The sequence below is a fragment of the Oreochromis niloticus genome, linkage group LG11, assembly GCF_001858045.2.
Source record: "Oreochromis niloticus isolate F11D_XX linkage group LG11, O_niloticus_UMD_NMBU, whole genome shotgun sequence".
NCBI classification, from domain to species: Eukaryota; Metazoa; Chordata; class Actinopteri; order Cichliformes; family Cichlidae; genus Oreochromis; species Oreochromis niloticus.
The window spans coordinates 26,256,202-26,262,980 of record NC_031976.2 but is presented as its reverse complement, the minus strand read 5'-3'; the positions used below and the strand labels follow the sequence as shown (position 1 = coordinate 26,262,980).

General features: G+C 39.6%; 1 long non-coding RNA gene across 1 annotated transcript; it reads right to left on the bottom strand.

Moving 5' to 3' along the window:
• Window positions 1-599: 599 nt before the first annotated feature.
• LOC102079868 (cytochrome P450 4B1) lies at window positions 600-6,733 on the bottom strand. Its single transcript, XR_002063788.2, has 12 exons — window positions 6,504-6,733; window positions 6,180-6,324; window positions 6,030-6,074; window positions 5,814-5,941; window positions 5,535-5,659; window positions 5,272-5,426; window positions 5,062-5,168; window positions 3,853-4,043; window positions 3,575-3,708; window positions 2,149-2,213; window positions 1,639-1,721; window positions 600-1,286 (listed from the first exon to the last, which is right to left on the bottom strand). It is a non-coding gene; the product is annotated as a cytochrome P450 4B1 (long non-coding RNA).
• Window positions 6,734-6,779: the final 46 nt, after the last annotated feature.

The following is a 6,779-nucleotide window of genomic DNA, read 5'->3' as shown; positions in this document are numbered from 1 at the left end:
GCCTGGAAGTTATGAAAGCCCAGATTTCCTTGATGCTTGCTGTCAGCTCTTCTTTGTTTTTGGATCTGGTGGAGCTCATTTACTCTTGATAATACCCCATAGATTCCCAATGGGGTTTAGTTCTGGCGAGTTGGCTGGCCAGTCAAGCACTGTGATGGCATGGCCATCAAACCAGGTTTTGGTGCTTCTGGCGATATGGGCAGGAGCCAGGTCCTGCTGGAAGATGAAATCTGCATCTCCATACAGATCCTCAGCAGAAGGAATCATGACGTCCTCGAAAACATTCTGATAGACTGTTGCGCTGACCTTGGATTTAAGAAAGTAGAGTTTACAAAACACTTGCACCGGACACTGCACCGCAAATCTTGACTAACTGTGGATATTGGGTTCTATTCCTCACCCATCTTCCTCCAAAACCTTGGACCTTGATTCCTGAATGAAAGGCACACTTTACTTTCATCGAAAAAGAGGACTTTGGACCACTGGCCAACACTCCAGTCCTTCTTCTACTTGGCCCAGTTGAGACGCTTCTGATGTTGGCTCAGGCTCATAAGGGGTTTGACCCGAGGAACCCAACAGTTGGCTAAGGGTTTTTTTTGTCTTTAATCTGAGTGGAGATCTTGTCATTGAGAAACTGATACTGCGAACCTGAGCCACCACTAGGCAGAGATGGGAAGTAACGATGCAGAAATACTTCATTACTGTGCTTAAGTAGAATTTTCAAGTATCTGTACTTTACTTGAGTAGTCATTTTTTCAACAGCTTTTTACTTTTACTGCTTACATTTTCACTGTGATGATGTTACTTTCATTGTGACATCATCATTCCATAAGCCAATGCAGGTGTCACAAGACATTTTTGAATGAGGACATATTTTTGTATTTGTAATCTCTGTTATTTTTGTAAAAAACAAACAAACAAACAAACAAAAAAAAAACGGGGATATTATATACGATGTATTGTGACACATATTCTCAATTTCTCCCAAAACATAGTCCATGAATATATATGTAAAAGCTCAGTTACATAGTAGAAGTATTTCAAATCAACGTAAATTATTTACTTTCTAAATACAGTAATTTTGAGCAGTTCTTGCAGTTAGTGCACTTTAGCTCTCTGCGTCTAAAGGTTTGATCTTGATGTGGATGCCATTGAGTGAGCGGAGAACCAGTCGGGGGATGATCTTGGGTTTCATAGTGGGCTCCGCTATGAGCTGGTATCGCTTCAGTGTCAGAGCTGTCACCACTTTCATCTCATTCATAGCAAAGTTCTGACCAATGCAGTTTCTGAGGGAGGAAAATATTAAATGTAAGAAATATACAAGGCAATATTCAAAAGAGTTAAAAAATGATGAAACTAATTTGATCCTTCTGAGATTAGGACATGCAGAAAGTGGACAGGAGGGATGAGTATAGTATGTTATTTTTTAACATTCAGGGCCAAAGGTACTTGTATTTTAAATGGGATCAATCTTAGATTACAGTGAGTTCACCCTTTGGCCTACTTGCTCTAGCCAATCATAAAGCCAGTTTTTATTGTGTTGATGTAAATGGGTTCAGTGCTAAGTTACACATTGACATACTTGAGACTGCTGCAAGCGGTCTCTATACAGTGATATAGTTTCAGGTGAGGACAAACCTTGGCCCAGCTGAGAAGGGCACAAAAGCATGAGGGGATCTCTTGGCAATGTTCTCTGGTAGGAAACGCAGAGGGTCGAAGACCTAATGTAATACAGGACAAAGAAAGAGAGCAGTGTTATGTGTATTACTTATTTTCTGAACCTTATCACCCTTATCACTTGTGCAGAGAAAACTGCATTCTGACACACATAATATAGTAAGTCATTAAACCAGCTTGAATCTGTCCTGAGGTCCACTTTGGCACAAGGGACCCACCCATCTCAGCAAATACAGCACAAAAAACCCCCAAAACAAACAAAACAAAACAAAACCAAAAAAAAGCAAATACAATACTAGTAATTCATTTAATGCACCAGTTTCATGATTGCTTCTTCAGTTATTTGAAAAATTATATGCAGCCTTATGAGCAGAGTGCTGACAAGCTTCATAATTTTATTTCATCATAGATTCTGTTGATGATGTATTCCATGTAGTAAGTTGGGGTTGGAATAAAATTGTCTTTACTCACATTAGGGTTTTCCCAGACAGATGCATTCCTGTGAATTCCATACACACTTATTCCAACAACAGAACCTACAATTTTGAAAGAAATGTGTACTTAGCTTATTATTATCAAAAGATTATAAGGTGTGTGTAGCTGAACATTATCTTACAAACTAAACAAACATACACCATATGGAAAAATGTATTGTGACACAACTCATAATCCAAATGCAGGAGTTTTAAGTCCAGTTGGCACAGATACATAAAATCAAGCAGCTAGCCATGCAGCGTGATGAAGTGTAAGTGGTATTATTGCAAATTGGAAGTGTTTAAGAACTACAGCAACTCAGCCATGAAGTGCCAGACCATGTAAAGTAGCAGAGTGAGTGTAGAAAAGTCTGTGTTAGCGTGAACTACATTACCCAGCAGCTTTGTTATAGATAACTATTGTGTCCCAGCTATTGGATAGTTTCTGGCCTTGTTCCAGCTTTATTTGTTCCCTTTACCAATTCATGTGACGCTGTATGCTGTAATATCATTGTATTACATAGTGGTAGAGGGCTGGCTGCTGAACAGCTGCCTCAATATAATATTTCATCTCTTGTGTTGGAGTACCATCTTGTGGCCCATTTTGGGTAGTGTTTTAATAAATGTGATCGCTCTTAAGAAGCGGTATCAAGATGATGCACTGCCTTAGCAGAGTTGTTGGGGAGGAATTTGTGGCCAGCTTTATTACCCTTTAATCTTTATTCATGTTCTACTGTATTTCCTGTTCTTGATTGCAGAAACCACACCATATCACCCCTCCACATTCTCCTATACCATGCCATATCTCCTTGTACCATCAATCCGAGTATAAATAAACTCCACCTCTTATAATCTACTCCCTGGATGTCAGCCTCTCTTTCTGACCAAGGATAACTATTGTAGCACAACCCAGCATTAGTCTGACGTGCACCATTCTGTACAGTGAGGTTGCAAAGTGCATACAAATCTCCAACACTCTGCTGACTCAGTAACTGCAGAGATCCAAACCTCTGGCATCAACATCAGCACAAAAACTGTGTGCCTGGAGCTTCGTGGCTCATGGGTTCCCATGGCTGACCAGTTCCAGTGAGTGTAATGTCTAGGCAGCGGTGTACTTTCTGCCCATATAATGTATAATAATCTAGTGCCAACATTTAAATACTCCCATTTGGAAGAATGCCGCACTGACAAAGCAATTACACCACATGTTTAAGAGATTTATACTAGCTTATAGAAAAGATACTGTATGTGACAATACAATCAAATAATATCAATGTACCCTTGTAGAATAATAAAGCAACAAGTACTAAGTCAATATAGGTCCTTTATGGAAATGTACAAAAATGTAATTTATATATCTAAAGAAAAACAAAGTCGGTTATGAGTTTACTCTTTGATAATAACAAGAGAGTAAAATCACTGACCTGCAGGCACAGTTCTCCCATCACAAAAGGTTACAGTTTTGGTGGTTTTTCTGGCAATTCCTGGTACAGGGGGGTAAAGGCGGAGAGCTTCTTTTATGCACATGGTAGTGTATGGGATTTTACTGAGATCCTCCCTTAAAATGAGACAGACATGCAGTGTTAGTGAAGTCAACTAATAAGAAAGTTATCTTGTTTGTATGTCTCCTAATAAAGTTTTGGTACCACAGAATGGCACCAACTTGTTTCCCTATTGCAATGTTGTCCTTTCATAAGCCTACCACTCCATGGTTTCCTTGTCATGCAGGGCCTCCATTATCTCCTTCCTGCAAATCTTCTGATGTTCTGGGTTGCAGGCCAGACAGTAGAGGATGAAAGACAGGCCACAGGCTGTGGTGTCATGGCCCTCAAACATGAAGGTGTCCACTTCTGCCCGCATATCTTCATCTGACAGACCCTGCTGGTTCTCATCCTGGCGGTGAAATAAAGGATATTTACAGTTGATAAAAGACAGAATGGACTGGACTATACTCTAACTGGGCTTCTCAATAAAAGTGCTTTGTTACTTTTACTGTTCAGGCTCATTATATTACTGCATCACCCGACTTCAACTCAGCTTTAGCTGGATAACATTCATCCTTATACAGATACCTTTATAAAATTGGGAATTTATTCAGCAGCCAAGTATCAAGGTCCGCTGTTCTTCTTAAGCCATATATAGCACTAATTGTTTGTTTTTTTAAGCAAACACTTGCCATGCAGTTAATTATTGATTTTAATCTTTGCTCCCAAGGACAACAATTTGCTATGATATACTCATAAAGGGAGGATTCTTTCTATTCCTTCATTATCAGTTGATTATATGAAGATTATACAATTATTACACAATTATGTATTTAAGTGATATAAATAAGATTTTGCAATTTGTGTGATTTTCAGTTAAAATGCATAAAAATAAAAAATAAATAAAAATTGGATCATTTTATGTGTTTTAATGTGTTATGAAGAGTGAGTCACAGCATGAATCTTTTGTTTTTACATCTCATGAAAGCTAAGTCTACTAAGCAAATAAACATGGACATGCCTAGCTGAGACAGGCTCTATAAGCTGCCGTTTAGAGATGTTTTGGGGAAAAAAAAAACTGGACAAAACACTAACCAGTGTAGATCGGTCTCAACACAAAAGAGATTTTGTATTTAGGTTGCTGCTCACAAGGGTGAAAAGGCTGATCATCGTCTTTGTGTCAGAGGACATTAATATGCAGCTTGGTAACAGCATGCATCTTTGTTTATTTGCTGCATGCATATGCTATTTCAGCTTTATGCCAATACTTCAGATATGTGACATGATCTCAAGTTGGCGCTTGCCTTATTTTCTGTATGACCTTTATGCAGGAAAACCTCAGTTTCTCACTTGCCTATACATTAAGCAAATCCTACAATGTGAAATGTGTTGAACTAAGAGGCTGAAACTGATGACACATAACATACTCTTGCAAAGAGAAGGATGTCCAGAAAGTCCAAATATCTCTTTGCCTGTATTTGTCCAAGCTTCTTCTCTTCTCTTAGTGCTTCTCGCCTCTTTCTTATAACTTCCTCTTTAGAAAAAAATATAAAATGTAAGCATTTGTAGATCTGACACTATAATGTGAGGCTCACTGACATTTGGCAACGGTTCAGATGAATCAAAGCAAAGCTTACCTGTATGACTGAGGGCCACCTGACGTGCTTTTCTATATCTGAATCCATGTGGGCTAAGGTGGAAAATGAGGTCGCTGTGGTACGGAAACATTCTGAGCCGAAGGTCAATTAGAAAACTGAGGTCATACACTGCTTTGATGTATGCATTTGTTCCACTGAAATGACAAAGGAGGCAAACATTAAATGCAGATTTACAACAACAAAAGACTCAACATAAAACTGACACTGTAAATGACTCTTTAACAAGATTCATCTGGGCTCACCCCTCTGTCTGACAGTTGCTGTAGCAGCTGAAGGCACACTTCATAATGCTGTCCAGTGTCATGAGGCTCACGTGTTTAAACAATTCAAAAGGCTCATTTGTGCTTGCATAACTTTCCCACTTATCCTGCCAACAATGAGAGAACAGATGTGATCTCTCTGCAGGATACAGACACTGCTCCTGCTTTACTTCTCTAACATTTACTGGCACGTGTTGTACAACACATCATGACTTTGACTTTTTATTTATCAATTATGCAATTAAATTGTCTTTAACGTACCAGCATCATCTGAGCAGACTCTGACATCAATTTTAGGTATGGTTTCAAAACATCATAATGGAAACCTGGCGTTAAGAGCCTTCTGTGACGGAACCACTTCTGACCTTCTGACACCAACAACCCATTTCCTGAAGAACATGTGCACGAGTGAGGAAAGCAGCAAAGCAAACAACTCTGCACTTGAAATGCTGTAAGAGGGAGACAAATGAGCCTTACCAATCCAACCCTCAATGAACCGGTAGGCAAAATCATCTTTTGGCTCTGCAAGGAAACAAAACAAATAAAAACGGCGTTAGGGACTTTTAACTTTACTCCACTTTTATAAATGTGCATCAGCACAGCAACAACGCAAAACATTTCTCACACCTGATGATGTCAGGATAGTTTTTGCATAATCTGGATGCTGAATATTGATGATACTGAGAAAGGGGCCAAACCAGATTGGGAAAACATATGAGTACTCCTGTCCCCATTTCACTACCTTGTCCATATCTGTCCCATCTTGTTTAAACTGAAAGAGAAAAAGTACAACTGAAAGACATCACAGCAGGCAGACTTTACACGTGTAAATCGGGTTGTTTGTCAACTATGTGTCTCTGTTTGCAGGACGGTGTTCTCCAACAAGGTGTGGTCAGTTTTACTGGACGGTTACATATGTTACAATTGCTGCGAGTGTGTTGAGACAGTTACCTCGAGAACATGTCCAAACAGCCAGTGTGGCGGCGGCCCCCAAAAAGCTTGGAAGTTTCGCAGTGTTTCCCTTCTTTTCGCAAGTAGAATTGTTAATTTATACACCACGACAAAAAGACAGAGCACAGCAAAGACGTAATGCATGTGAGGCCAGCCCAGCTGAAACTCCGCGAAAGCTTTAGTTAGTTTCATCTCGCAGGTGCAAGTGTCTTCCGCCTCCCCCTGCAGGAAAACCTCCTCAACACAGCACAAAAGGTGATCTGAGCTCACCTTTCT